This window comes from Mytilus galloprovincialis, chromosome 8, assembly GCF_965363235.1.
Source record: "Mytilus galloprovincialis chromosome 8, xbMytGall1.hap1.1, whole genome shotgun sequence".
NCBI classification, from domain to species: domain Eukaryota; kingdom Metazoa; phylum Mollusca; class Bivalvia; order Mytilida; family Mytilidae; genus Mytilus; species Mytilus galloprovincialis.
The window spans coordinates 85,299,018-85,315,029 of NC_134845.1; the positions used below are offsets into that span (position 1 = coordinate 85,299,018).

General features: G+C 32.2%; 1 long non-coding RNA gene across 1 annotated transcript; it reads right to left on the reverse strand.

Annotated features, from left to right (window-relative positions):
• Positions 1 to 13,776: 13,776 nt before the first annotated feature.
• Positions 13,777 to 15,803, reverse strand: LOC143043616 (uncharacterized). The gene is made up of 3 exons (XR_012968503.1): positions 15,699 to 15,803; positions 15,253 to 15,345; positions 13,777 to 13,853 (listed from the first exon to the last, which is right to left on the reverse strand). It is a non-coding gene; the product is annotated as an uncharacterized LOC143043616 (long non-coding RNA).
• Positions 15,804 to 16,012: the final 209 nt, after the last annotated feature.

The window sequence follows — 16,012 nt, forward strand, 5'->3', positions numbered from 1 at the left end:
ATGTTGTGACGTAGTGCTCCTCTTATATTTGATGTGTTTTCCTCAGTTTCAGTTTGTAATCGATTTATGAATTTCAAACAGCGGTATACTACTGTTGCCTTTATTTTTGTTGATCTTTGATCAAGGAATTCTAGATAAAGACCGTAAAACCAATGTACTGTCGATTTCAGTTGTTCTTCCTCAAAATCCAGTTTTTTATGTCAGGTGCATACAAATGTAAATTAAGTCCGTATACTCCAAACATGTATAAGCGTAACGTATTAATTAAGGTAGATAAACTATATAGAAAGCTGAAATATTCACGATTGTTATATATTCTACTACTCTTATGTACTAATAGTTTAATTTTGGATGTAACGCGTCTTCTGATTGGCTGACGTCGTTTTGCTTATCATATCATAGACACAATTTTGTCATATGACCATGACGTCATCAACGTTTTTTCATGATTTACGCCGGTTTAAAATAGAATTTAGAATTAAATTATAAGAAATAATTATGCGTGTTGTTCAGTGTGCACCACATTTGATAAGTTATTTCTTCATAGACAGAAAAAATATTACAGTCATTCCTTAAATATATGCCTTTTTGTCTTGTTTTTTTTTTTTTTCAGCCATGACGTGTTTGTTTCTTTTTTCGATATGTGAATTATGTGTCTGTTTTACAACAGAAATATTCATTTCAATCGTCGACTTTACATAGCTTATTCGTTTGACAAGATTTCCTCCCAAACTGTCCTGATTTTAACATCTGTTGCTTTCTATATGTAAGTCCTCCTCACCATCCAAACAATTTAATCTAATATTTTCCTTAAAGTTGATACTATCATTATACCAGTGTATAAATCAGACATCTAAATATAAGACATCCATTTAGAGTGTGCAATTTGATACATACACAAAAAAAAACCAACAAAGTTCTATGAAAGAGCACACTCATTATTAAACTACTAAAGTTCTAATAATAAAATGTGTGTTTAATTATTCAAAAGTTAAACTACGAACTAGATGAAAGTTACTAGATGAAAGAGAACGGTGTTTTAAGTTATGACGACATTAGTTTACCGATATTCGAATATCATAAACCGATATGGAAAAGCACGGTTAGCCCGGACGTTATACTATTACCCTTCTAGAGCACCTGATATCACCCCTTGTTTTTGGTGGGGTTAGAGTTGCTTATTCTTAAGTGTTCTATGTTGTGTCATGTGTTCTATTATTTGTCTGTTTGTCTTCTTTAATTTTTGGCTAGGCGTTGTAAGTTTATTTTCGATATATGAGTTTGACCTCCCTCTGGTATCTTTCGTCCCTCTTTTACTAACATAAGGTTTGTAGTGTTTCTGATGGATTGCAGGTCTATGGATAAAACTCTTTTACTTGAAAGACACGAATGGAACTTTCTTTCATTTCTTTAAAATTGATCAAGTTTAACAAGTACTTGTTAAAAAAACTGAAACTGTTAGCTAAGTCATGATAGTTTGACCACAACTAGATGGTTTTGAGTGTTTTATTGTGGACCTTTCTTGATTTTAATTCAAATGGTGTTTTTCTATTTTCGTAAAAATATTTCATGCCGGTTATTCTCAGTGGCGGAACTGGGTTTTTGATAGAGGGTTAATCGCATAATGATGTATCTATCCTACAGAGAGGATCAATTCGTAATAAATTTTAAACGATTTAATGTTAAAATATCTTATAAAACGTGCAAAAAACCAGATTGTCGTACAGCAAAAGACAATGACAATCAAAACCAAGGAGTAAACAAAGACTCACAAAACCAAAGGAAATTTACATCAACACTTATAAATAATAATTAAGAAACTCCACTAAAATCCCGGAGTTAAATCAGGTTCTCCGGAAGGGTAAGCATTTTCTGCACCGTATACGGCACCCGTCGTGTTATCTCTTTGTTCAGTTTGGTAATGATGGAAAGTTATTATGACTGAGGAGGAATATCAGACATGATTTCTGACACACTTTTGTCATAATGGCCAATCAGCTCATGATAACGTAAAAGTTCTTGAGTGATGACCTTAATTTGATTGATTCATAGCCCTGTCTTAGCAACTTTTGAGAAAGCAATATTCCTCGTTCAACAAAATCAACGTACTTTAAGCTAGCTCTTGAGTAACGTAAAATGACAAAGAAACGATAGAAAGGAGGTAACGGGTTGTTAAAAGTATTGAGAAATATATTTGTATCAATGTCTATGCATCCGAAATGCTTAGTAAATTCATCTTTATTCATAACGAACACTTAAAGACAAGTTATATTCGTTTTATTGTAACTTATATAGAATATCAATTTTCGAGTGAAAAATAATAAAATTGTATGTGACTGTCATACAAATGAGAGAGTTAGCGAGCTGTAAAACCATGATTTCTCCATCATTTTCTACATAAGAATTTTCCTCGCAGTTCGGTATTTTTGTTGATTTACTTTATTATATTAATATTAGTAAAACTAATTACAGAACAAAGTTGTCCTGAATTTGATGGGTGGGATGGCTGGAATGGTTGGAAGAAATGTCGGGACGGAAAACAATGTTTCAACGCAAATGGCTTATGTGATGGGGACCCTGTGTATTGTAAGGATGAAAGTGACGAGGACCCAGATTTTTGTAAAAGTATGTATCATTTAATCTATCATGATTTACTTAATAAAGGATTTCTGCTCACAAGGAAGCTATTAAACCAGGAGTTCCAAAAAGTGAAGTTGAAATCATCGCTTTCTAAATTTTACGCCATCAATAGTTGGTTGACCGTTATGGAATAACCGTTTCACAGATGATATCGGATATGTTCTGTACTACCGAATTAGACTATTAACCGGATTTGTAATAACATAAGCAAATTGACGGGTGCCCAATGTTGAGGAGAATCACCTTACCCGTTTGAAGCACCTGAGATCCCCTAGATTTTGGTGGGGTTCGTGTTACTTAGTCTTTAGTTTTTTATGCTGTGTCTTCTGGACTATTATTTGTCTGTTTGTCATTTAGTTTTAGCAATGGCGCTGTCAGTTTATTTTCAATCGTTGAGTTTGACTGTCCTAATGGTATCTTTCGTCCCTCTTTTTTTAAATATAAATGCCATTAAGAATTCCACTTTCCTTTACTGCAAAGTGCATGAATATAAAAACAGATGTGAAATGATATCCAATGAAACAAATCTTCACAAGAGATCAAATGACACACACGTTAATATCTATAGGTCATCGTACGGCCTTCAACAATGAGAAATGACAATGTAAACCAATTTATTAATTTATTCAATATATTACTTTGATAACACACCAGCCATGCAGTGAAAGCTATATTAAAAGTCGTGATGGTAATGAATGCTTTCCTTAATATGTCTCTTATATTACTTTGATAACAGACCAGTCATGCGGTGAAGGCTATATTAAATGTCGTGATGGTAATGAATGCTTTCCTTAATCTGTCTCTTCTATTACTTTGATAACAGACCAGTCATGCAGTGAAGGCTATATCAAATGTCGTGATGGTGATACGTGCTTCACTTAATCTATCTCTTTTATTACTTTGATAACAGACCAGCCATGCGGTGAAGGCTGTATTAAATGTTGTGATGGTAATGGATGCTTTCCTCAATCTGTCTCTTCTATTACTTTGATAACAGACCAGTCATGCAGTGAAGGCTATATCAAATGTCGTGATGGTGATAAGTGCTTCATTTAATCTGTCTTTTTTATTACTTTGATAACAGACCAGTCATGCTGTGAAGGCTATATTAAATGTCGTGATGGTAATGAATGCTTTCCTGAATCTGTCTCTTCTATTACTTTGATAACAGACCAGTCATGCAGTGAAGGCTATATCAAATGTCGTGATGGTGATAAGTGCTTCACTTAATCTGTCTTTTTTATTACTTTGATAACAGACCAGTCATGCTGTAAAGGGTATATTAAATGTCGTGATGGTAATGAATGCTTTCCTGAATCTTTCTCTTCTATAACTTTGATAACAGACCAGTCATGCAGTGAAGGCCATATCAAATGTCGTGATGGTGATAAGTGCTTCACTTAATCTATCTCTTTTATAACTTTGATAACAGACCAGCCATGCGGTGAAGGCTATATCAAATGTCGTGATGGTAATGAATGCTTTCCTTAATCTGTCTCTTTTATTACTTTGATAACAGACCAGTCATGCGGTGAAGGCTATATCAAATGTCGTGATGGTAATGAATGCTTTCCTTTGTGGGGATTATGCGATGGTGGAAGTAGAAGGGGTACCATGTTTAACTGTAACGATTGGAGTGATGAAGATCCGGCATTCTGTAGGGGTATGTGTTTTCTGTCTTTTTTATTTTCTTAATTATCTGATTAAAGTAACAAATAACGGAAACATTAGAATACCGCTGTTCAAATGTCATAAATCGATTAAGAAAAAATTAATCCGGGTTACAAACTGAAAACGTTGGAAACACATCAACTATAAGAGAAAACAACGGAAAACAGTTACACTGATTTGCAACAAAATTAAACGCCATTACAACATGTATAGCAACGAAATATTTGATAAGAACTGTCATGTTCTGACTTGGTACAGGATGTTTAGAAAAAAATGGTTCGTTGAACCCTATATACTGCAATGTAACATTTACCGCTGAAATGGCATTATATGACAGCAATTCAGTACAACTAACTGTTAGAATACTCAGGAAAGAGAAATACATGAACAATTAATTCATTAGTACATTTCGACAAGTTGACTACAGAATAAAAACAAACACAAAAAATTATTTTCGACAGTTGAAAAAAAAGACAGTAGAATAAAATTACGAGCTATGCGTCACACGGATGTATCAACGCCCCAAAAAGTGACGTCACATGTACCTTTCTTTTACAAAAAAAAAATATAAATCGGAATTAAGTTTGTGAGTGTTGTTTGGTGTATGTTATAACAATTACGAGAAATCGATTGTTTCTTCTAAATCAAATCATGCAAACTGTTTAAAACAAATAAATCCTGTGCATATAGTAGCTTTATACTGAAATCATACAAATGAACTAGGTGATCAAATATCTTTAATTTTACATACGAATAGTAAATAAAAAATAGGATTAAAACGACAAACGATAAGATTGCATCATAACTAAATACATGAATGTTGGATGTAAACATACCGAGACACGTCTTTTTTTCAGCAGCCATTTTGATGAAATGTCTGAATAAAAGTTAATTTGTATACGACTCAGACGTTCCGACATTCTCGAAATCTAGGTTAAAGATAAAAATTAAACTCATCATAGATACCAGGATTAAAATTATATATATATGCCAGACGCGCGTTTCGTCTACAAAAGATTCATCAGTGACGCTCGAATCAAAAAATAAAAGCACATCCTTTTAAAGCGCTATTCGTCTTGTCGTGGCAATGAAAATATGACAACTTTTTTACTTTTTAAGTGATGCTAGCTGCCAGATTATTATTTTTTTAACACAAGAATTGTACAAATCTGTTATTTTCCTCGTTTTTGTATTCTTCAAGATTGGGAGGTACATACACAATGAAAGAACAAAGTATGGTAATGTAAATACAACTACCATTGACTACTACTGAATAAGAAAGATGCAATGGACGACAACAAAACTACAAACAAGCTTTCGATACACTTGGAATCAATTATTTGATTTATAATTTGATAATTATTTAGATATACATGAAAACATTTCGGAATACTTGTTATGTGAATTAGTTTTTTTTCCTATATTGTGAACAAATGCTTTTGATTAATCCCGCGTGGTCTATTTTGTACGGCATGCGACATTATCAATTAATTAAACTAGACTTGAAAGTTTCTTTGTCTAATAAACAAGTACACATAATTGACATAAAACTAGAACTGTGGTATTCAAACGAATCTGGATCTCAAGGAAATTTTCAATTGGTGAAAAGCTTCGATCGACACCTTCGACATGAGCTAGTTATGGTTCAGAACTTTACCATACGTATTTGCTGAGGAGTACCAAATATATATATGGTTTATATATAAAAAATAAAGTGAGATGCAAGTTAAGTTTAGTTGCAGTAAGGGTCTTCCTAAAATTTGTTTGCTGTATTTATCTTTTTTAGTACACGAGTGTGCCAACGACTTTGTGAAATGTCGAGACGGTGTCCAGTGTATTAATCGCAAGCATCTGTGTGACGGAACCAAGTGGTATTCTAAAATTGATTGTGCTGATAACAGTGATGAGGATCCTGAGTTTTGTAAATGTAAATAAATTTCTATATTACTTCATAAACTAAAATTCGCTTTCCGAAAGTAAAAAAGAGTAAACTGCAGACTTATGAAGAGTATTAAAATCTTTGTTTACATTAGGCATTGTTCAAAGTACCAACGAATTAACTTTCATTAAAGAAATAACGCGTTGAATTTTAAATTACTATAAAAGCATATCCATGTCTGATTATGAAATAATTCACGGAAGCCATACACTTGTTGTAAATTTACACATTGCCAGGGCCGTCATCTTCGTTAATTTTATTCCTCGCTAACCATTCTAACTCTTAGAATAAAATTCGAATATCACGGCCCAGGTCATGTGTTAATTTCCAAAAATTGTATGCCTTTCATGAATTATTTCAATTCTTATAGGAGAAATACGGTTATTTAAAAACTGAAGCGAGGGTGGGAATGCCGTATGTGCTGCTGTTCTTTTTTACTCCCTGTTAGACAAAGCTTACACTTTTGACATTTTTTACTCTATGAGTATGTTTGTTTTGTTCATGCATCGTTGACAATGTAATGGAATTTGATACGACTGTCATACAAGTGAGAGGTTTAGCTAGCTATAAAACCAGGTTCAATCCACCATTTTCTACATTAGAGAATGCCTGTACCAAGTCAGGAATATGACAGTTGTTATCCATTCGTTTGATGTGTTTGTACTTTTGATTTTGCCTTTTGATTTTTGATTTTCCTTTTTGAATTTTCCTCGGAGTTCAGTATTTTTGTGTTTTTACTTTTTCTAATAAATCTAGCTGTAGCTTGCAGGAATTACTTCGTAAATAACCGCTAGAAAAAAATCAACTTTATTCTTTTAATTCTTAAACCGAACATTTGTTATTTGTAATCTTAATGTTTTTCTCGTAATTTATGATCAAATCCTAAGATGGCATTTCGTATCTAAGGAGCAGCCATGTTGACTTGCTGAAATTTGTAAACATGCGAATAATGCATTAGAATAGATAATAAAACAGCACCTACTTCAAAGAATCATTTTAATGTAATAGTATACGAATTTCAATGGTTACAGAAAAACCTCCAGCTTCAGCATTTTCATATGTATGACGTCATATTTTGAAATGACTTAAATGCACCAAAACAATCATGAACTTTAGCTGAATTTTACTCTATTTTGATTTGTAGATTTCTAATTTTTTTTTTCTATTATGCATTCAAATAAGAATTAAAGTTTTTGTAGTCTTATTTCAATTTATCGGTAAAGCGTTGGTAAATAGTCTCGGACACATGTGGATTTACGTTGGAGGTATATTGTAACATCCATTATTATGTCTCTCTGAGTCTGCGCTAAGTATAGATATATCGAGAATTTTGTCACGATGTTGTTTACAAAAGCGAAAGAAGCACGTCATATCAGAATATCTCATTCAACACACAGCTTGTTTACATTTTAATAAAATTTTGATGAGGTTAATCAAAATGTTAAAAATAATGATGCAACTTTAAGAAAACCCTAAATCAGCAACGTTGCACTTATACTCAGTACTTCAGGACAAATATTGTCATAAATGAAATCAAGTAAATAAAAATTTTAAAAATGATAATGAATATAGGAAGATGTGGTGTAGGTGCCAATGAGACAACTCTCCATCCAAATAATAATTAATTAAAGTAAACCATTATAGGTCAATGTATGGCCTTCAACACGGAGCATTGGCTCACACCGAACAACAAGCTATAAAGGGCCCAAAAATTACAAGGGTAAAACCATTCAAACGAAAACTGTAAATTAGCAACGTCGCACTTGGCCTCAGTAATTCAGGAAACTGTTGTTACAATTACAAACGTTTCATTACAGTACATGCATGTGCTTTGGGGCACTCTAAATGTAGGGATGGTATTCATTGTTTCCCCGATGTGTCCCTTTGTGATGGACGGAGGCAGTTTTGTCCAGATGGTAGCGATAAAAATGAAGATTTCTGCAAAAGTATGAGTTTTGTACATTAGTCTTACAAGTTTGATTTTAAAGCACAACAATTGCCGAAATCAAAACATAAACGATTGGAGAGACAAAACAGATGTTTAAAATGGCAAAATCAATCATCTTTCGGAAATATTAAAGAGACTACAGAAGCCTATGTTCAACATGAAAATAAACGAAAAAACTAATAATAAAAGTCGTCGATACTTCACTGTTAATGGCCTTTGTATGTTTCTTATGACAAAAATACATTGCATTCTGTACGAAATGAAGGGAAGATAATCTTTAACAATGCTCGATACCAGGTATTTAGAAGGGTAAAACATAATACAAACGTAAAAGATTGGATATAACCAAAAAAAGACAAAACGTTATGCCAAATACCAGCACGGAATTCAAAACAAAACGTTATGCCAAATACTAGCACGGTATACAAGACAAAACGTTATGCCAAATACCAGCACGGAATTCAAGCTTCGCAAGAAGGAAAATAATTTCTGTTTTACAATATTACCAAGTCAGGAATATGACAGTTCTGTCCATTCGTTTTATGATGTGTTTTGTCATTTGATTTTGCCATGTGATTATGTGATTATGGACTTTCCGATTGGATTTTCCTTTGAGTTCAGTATTTTTGTGATCTTACTTTTTCATATTTTATAAAAACTTATTTATTAACCCAATATACGTATGTTATGCTAACTAACTAACAATTTAGAAAGTAGTAATGAATAGTTGCATTTTATTGTTCGAACTAACGACAACGATTGTATTCTTTTATGCCGATCATTTGCACTCATTCAATTAGTAAAGGATATAACTCAAGATTACGATTCTTTGTCGATACACATCGATCATGTTGTTATTTCATTTAGTTAAAACCCTCTTACACAGGCTACACCACTATGATTGTACTTATCGTTATTTCATTTAGTTAAACCCCTCTTACACAAGTTACACCACTATGATTCTATTTATCGTTATTTCATTTAGTTAAACCCCTCTTTCACAGGTTACACCACTATGATTGTACTTATCGTTATTTCATTTAGTTAACCCCTCTATCACAGGTTACAGCACTATGATTGTACTTATTGTTATTTCATTTAGTTAAACCCCTCTTACACAGGTTACACCACTATGATTGTACTTTTCGTTATTTCATTTAGTTAAACCCTCTTACACAGGTTACAGCACTATGATTCTATTTATCGTTATTTCATTTAGTTAAACCCTCTTACACAGGTTACACCACTACGATTGTATTTGTCGTTATTTCATTTAGTTAAACCCCTCTTTCACAGGTTACACCACTATGATTGTATTTATTTAAATATCGTTAAAACCCTCTTAAACAGGTTACACCACTATGATTGTACTTATCGTTATTTTATTTAGTTAAACCCCTCTTACACAGGTTACACCACTATGATTGTATTTATCGTTATTAAATATCGTTAAAACCCTCTTACACAGGTTACACCACTATGATTGAACTTATTGTTATTTTATTTAGTTAAACCCCTCTTACACAGGTTACACCACTATGATTGTATTTATCGTTATTAAATATCGTTAAAACCCTCTTACACAGGTTACACCACTATGATTGTACTTATCGTTATATCATTTAGTTAAACCCCTCTTTCACAGGTTACACCACTATGATTGTACTTATCGTTATTTCATTTAGTTAAACCCCTCTTTCACAGGTTACACCACTATGATTGTATTTATTGTTAAATATCGTTAAAACCCTCTTACACAGATTACAGCACTATGATTGTACTTATCGTTATATCATTTAGTTAAACCCCTCTTACACAGGTTACACCACTATGATTGTACTTATCGTTATTTCATTTAGTTAAAACACTCTTTCACAGGTTACACCACTATGATTGTACTTATCGTTATTTCATTTAGTTAAAAACCCTCTTACACAGATTACAGCACTATGATTGTACTTATCGTTATATCATTTAGTTAAACCCCTCTTTCACAGGTTACACCACTATGATTGTACTTATCGTTATATCATTTAGTTAAAACCCTCTTACACAGGTAACACCACTATGATTGTATTTATCGTTATTAAATATCGTTAAAATAATCAATTTTCCTACACATCATTTCCATACTATGTTTAATTTAAAAAAAAAAATCTAATCATTTTCTTTAATCAGAATAGTTCTTTCATTGTAGAGAGAAATTGTGCATCTGGCTTCACTAAATGTAGATATGGTATCCATTGTTTTCCTTTCTCATCTTTGTGTGATGGAAAGGAAGTTTATTGTGCGGATGGCAGTGATGAGGATGATGAATTTTGCAAAGGTAAATAGAAAGTATATGTAAATATCACCACAACAATGTTAAATCTGCAAATTTTCTATTTTTTTTTGTTCTTCCCTCGCTAGGATTCAACAGTAAAATCACTAAAAAAAACTGAGCTCCGAGGAAAATACAAAAAAGGAAAGTCCCTTATCAAATGTCAAAATCAAAAGCTGAAACACATCAAACGAATGGACAACAACTGTCATATTCCTGGTACTGATTTAACATTACACGATCTGATCCGGGGATAAAATTAAACGTTTTTGAGGTGACATAAAACAAATTACAATTTTGTTAATCTCTATTATATCATTTATTTCAGCTGCTTGGTTCAAATAGTAAGAACGACACGAGGACGGTTGTAAAGTAAAAGCCTAAGGAAAGATCTTTTCGTCAAATAAAAATATACACATGTGAATTATGATTGCAATTTAATCGTTGTTGTGGTTCTATGTTTTCCACATAGTGGTTTGATGTCAAAATCAAAAGCTCAAACAAATTAAACGAATGGTCATAAATTTCCATCATACTGAAAACGATACTAATCATCTTATATCTATGTAACAAGTGAAAATGTCACAAATGGGGATACAGCAATTCAAATTGTGTTTATGTAGCATAGGAACACAAAGAGCGCATTCTTAGATGTCCGTTCAATATTAGGAGACCATCATCATTTCCTTTGACTTTTTCGTTCTATAGTTACAATTACCTTACAATCAACAGCATGTTCACAAAAAGTAAACATCCAACAACTTTACCAGTAATTTTCCTGAAAAAAAGATTGAATAAAAACATAAAGCAATGCAGCATACATTTCGGGGATAATTGATATTATTTTCAAAAAGAGTAGGATTAATATGCCTTTATTTGCACCAAAAGATAGTGCAAATTGATAGGTCACCGTATATATATATATATTCTTATATTTTTCGGGGATATTATAAACTTATTCATGGAAATTTGGATAATTTAGCACTGTATATATTTATTTGTGGGGTGAATTTGTTGTTGATTTCATGTGTATATGCAAACCATGATATGACTTAAGATGTTAACAAAGTTTAGACACACAATTTTGTCTTTGAAGTTGTGTAAATTTAGTGCTGTGTTACTGTTAATTGTTATCCCATTATGTATACCTACTTTTTGAAGGTTTTTATTGGTGGTTTATTATAATCTGTAAAAGAGGGACAAAAGATACCAAAGGGACAGTCAAACTCATAAATCTAAAACAAACTGACAACGCCATGGCTAAAAATGAAAAAGTCAAACAAACAACACACAAGACACAACATAGAAAACTAATGAATAAACAACACGAACCCCACCAAAAAACTAGGGGTGATGTAATTGTCTCCTGGTATGTAAAGATATTCGCGCGACACATGGCGCTAACGGGAGTTGTAAGTATGTAAAGATATTCCCGCCCTACGTGACACATAGCTTGGTATTTACTGTTTTCGATACTGCTAGTCACTGAGAGCATAATGAGTAACGTGGTCAGTGTTTGATAATAACGTCATTTATTGCATACACTTTGTTTTAAGAAAACGAAAATATCACTTTTATACCCATAATTCTGTGTTCGGCAGACCCTTGAGAAATTAATGATATAAATTATCTTAGATACTTTACATAAATAGGCAAAATTTATCATAATTAACTTTGGATATTATAAAAATAAAAAGATGTGGTATGATGGCCAACGAGACAACTCTCCACCAGAGACCAAATTACCATACTTCATCGTAGCTTATTTAATGACAAAATTATGTACTTAATATTTAAATGATAATGGTACATCATACAACCAGGATAAATACCGTGATATTTAATTTTAAGTAATGTCATATCTCCTATTATTTTCTGAAGTTTCATCTGAAGGTATGTTAAAATTTTACAAATATAACAAATAAGTGTTTGAGATATAAATAAACAAACTCTGTCTTTCCTGTTCATTAAGATTACAGTTATCATCTCAACCAATTCTAATTTTAAATCTTTTTTTTTTCAACTATTTTTGTATTTTCTTTAAGGAATGACTGTAATATTTTTTCTGTCTATGAAGAAATAACAGAAAAAATGTGGTGCACACCGAATAACGCGCGTAGCGGGTTATTTAACAGTGTGCACCAATTTTTTTATGTTATTTCGAATAGACAGAAAAAATATTACAGTCATTTCTTATAATTTAATTCTAAATTCCATTTTAAACCGTAGAAAACCATGAATAAACGTTGATGACGTCACGGTCACATGACTAAATTATGTCTATGGGCTCATAACAAAATAACGTCAGCCAATCAGAAGACGCGTTACATCTAAAATTAAATTATTCATAAATAAACTTCTATAGTATCGAATTTTAAACTATAACGACTAGTATAGCATTATTTGGGCAATGCCTACTATTTTGGTGGTGTGAGTTATATATAGATTTACAAAAGACTTTTTTTTCGACAGAAAAAAAAACCGGTTTGATACTTTCATTGATTATCATAAAAAAATCACAAAAATAAGGTATGATAATCGGTATGCGGTTTTGTATTCAACATAAATTTCAGAATAAATCATGTAATTAGATATAGGAAGATGTGGTACGAGTGCTAATGAGACAACTCTCCATCCAAATAGCAACTTATAAAAGTTAACCATTACATGTATAGATCAAGATACGGCCTTCAACACGGAGCCTTGGCTCACATCGAACAACAAGCTATAAAGGGCCCCAAAATTACTAGTGTAAACTATTCAAACGGGAAAAACAACGGTCTTATCTCTATATATATATATTTATATATATAACAAGTCTAAAAGGGTACAACATCACCAAAAACACAATAAAACGAACAATATGTTAGATATTTTGGATAACAGATATCCTTCCTCGGTAATAGCACGATGACATATGAATGATGTAAATTCAAATTAAGACTCTATTAAAATCTTGAAATTTATACAATTTAAGCAGACGCTGGAACAATTTTAAAATTTCCAAACATGGCGCAAAGACTACAAAGATATGCCAAAATAAAAATAGTTATTTACGATGTGAACTGGCACAACTCTAAATTCCCAAAGGTGGTGATAGTTGACATGTTTAACAACCGCGTGGAAATACAGTCCCAATAAACAGTCCTGACCGATCTAAGCTGGTATAATATTTAAAATATGACAACGGTAGAAAAATTGTAACAGAGACTGCGTATTTAAGCACCCAAATATATAGTAATTTGATGTAGTAGGTGGTTTTCTATGATAACGAATAACACCAACGAGAGCTTAAGGTTCTGATTCTTTATTGTACCAGTATATAAATAACAAGTCTGAAATAGCAATACAACATATAAAAATAACAAGCTATTTCATATAACATAAATATATATACTTTTACGAATATCACAGGTTATATAATACAGAATTATAATAAATAGTATAGTTATCTGTTATTAACTAAGTAGCAAGTTAAATGTATTGCAAGTAGTAAATGTTCAGTGTTTACATTCAATGAAATTGACATCGGGTGTTACGTGTACTTTTACGATAGCTTGACCTTTGTCTATACACTAAATCGGAAAGTAATATGTATTTTCGTGTAACTGTGTATTTGTATTTAATACTGGTTTACCTTACAAACAGTATATAATAAATGTTACATCTACATTTATTAATAATGACTTCATTAAAATATATAATACGTATAATAATTAACTACATAATATCATACAACAATCATAAAGTTGCAAATATAACTAGATATCATTGAAATGGGAGCCATCTCTGTGGGCCCCGCTGTGAATAATGTGCATTAAAGAATTGTATCTTTACCATAGGACATGGGTTTGTCAACTGAAATCAAAGTTTTTGACCTTGACCTTTGACCTATGAAGTTGTAAATAAATTATGACACACCCTTTGGTGTTGGTTTATAAACATGTCAAGTATAAACTTTGAAATGATAAAGGTTCTCAAGATATAGAGCGTACACGATCTTTACCATAGGACATGGGGTTGTCAACTGAAACCAAAGTTTTTGACCTTGACCTTTGACCTAGGAAGTTGCACATAAATTATGACACACCCTTTGGTGTTGGTTTATATACATGTCAAGTATAATCTTTGAAATGATAACGGTTCTCAAGATATAGAACGGACACAATCTTTACCATAGGACATGGGGTTGTCAACTGAAACCAAAGTTTTTGACCTTGAACTTTGCCCTAGGCAGTCGTTCATAAATTATGACACACCCTCTGGTGTTGGTTCATATGCATGTCAAGTATAAACTTTGAAATCATAACGGTTCTCAAGATATAGAGCGGACACGATCTTCACCACAGGACACAGGGTTGTCAGCTGAAACCAAAGTTTTTTGACCTTGACCTTTGATCTAGGAAGCTGTACATACATCATGACTCACCCTCTGGTGGTGGTTAATAAACATGTAAAGTATAAAGTATGAAATCATAATGGTTCTCTAGATATGGAGCGGACACAAAGTGTTACGGACGGACGGACGGACGGATGGACGGACGGATGGACGGACGGATGGACGGACGGACAGACTGATCACTATAGGGGACCGCCTTTGGCGGGACCCTAATAATCATAAAGAGTTATGATGTCAATATTATCGATTCGTTAAAAGCTCCAAACTAACGGGAGGTAAGTCATGTTTACAATACAATATAAACAATGCTAAACTATAAATAAATATACTATTACCACTTGTGGAGTGAGTTGTACTGATACGGTTAACGGCACATCATATAAACATCACACAATCATGTGTTCTACATAATTAAATTACATGGAGTCCTGAAACCAAAATACGAACATAAATACTCGGACTCTAATTATAAAAATTTACAACGTAACTAATATTCTTTACTCATTCATATTTGTACTTGATAAAAACTATTTACTGCAAAACTATTACTTTATATAAATGGAAACACTTTTCCGTCTTTCACTTAATAAGCCGCCATTTATAAAATATAGACTATTCATGACAATAATCAAATAGCGTAATAAAATACTCTCTTGTACATCTCGTGTACTTGTGTTACATACATGCGATATGAGGAGAACGTTACAAAACAAAATAGAAACTTTACTAGAATCTCATTTACGTGAAAAATATAAATAATGTTAATAAAGAAGTAACTTACAGTATTCTATAATAATGTTGTCCAAAATATATAAGGTTTACAGGTAAACTATCTGGTCAAGATAAACAGACATAAATTCAATGGACTGTCATGGCTATCGTCCCGTGGAAATGAACAGGTACAAAACAAAGGAAATTAAACTTAACCGCGAAATATAAACAGCCAATCAAATACAATGATTCAAGTAAATCCCTAATGAATATTCATAGAAAATAACGTGAATATTACTATACATAAAAGTAAGGTTTGCAAGTAATAATTCAAACTGAATATACAATATTCAAAATATGTAATTAAGCTTTATAATAACCAGT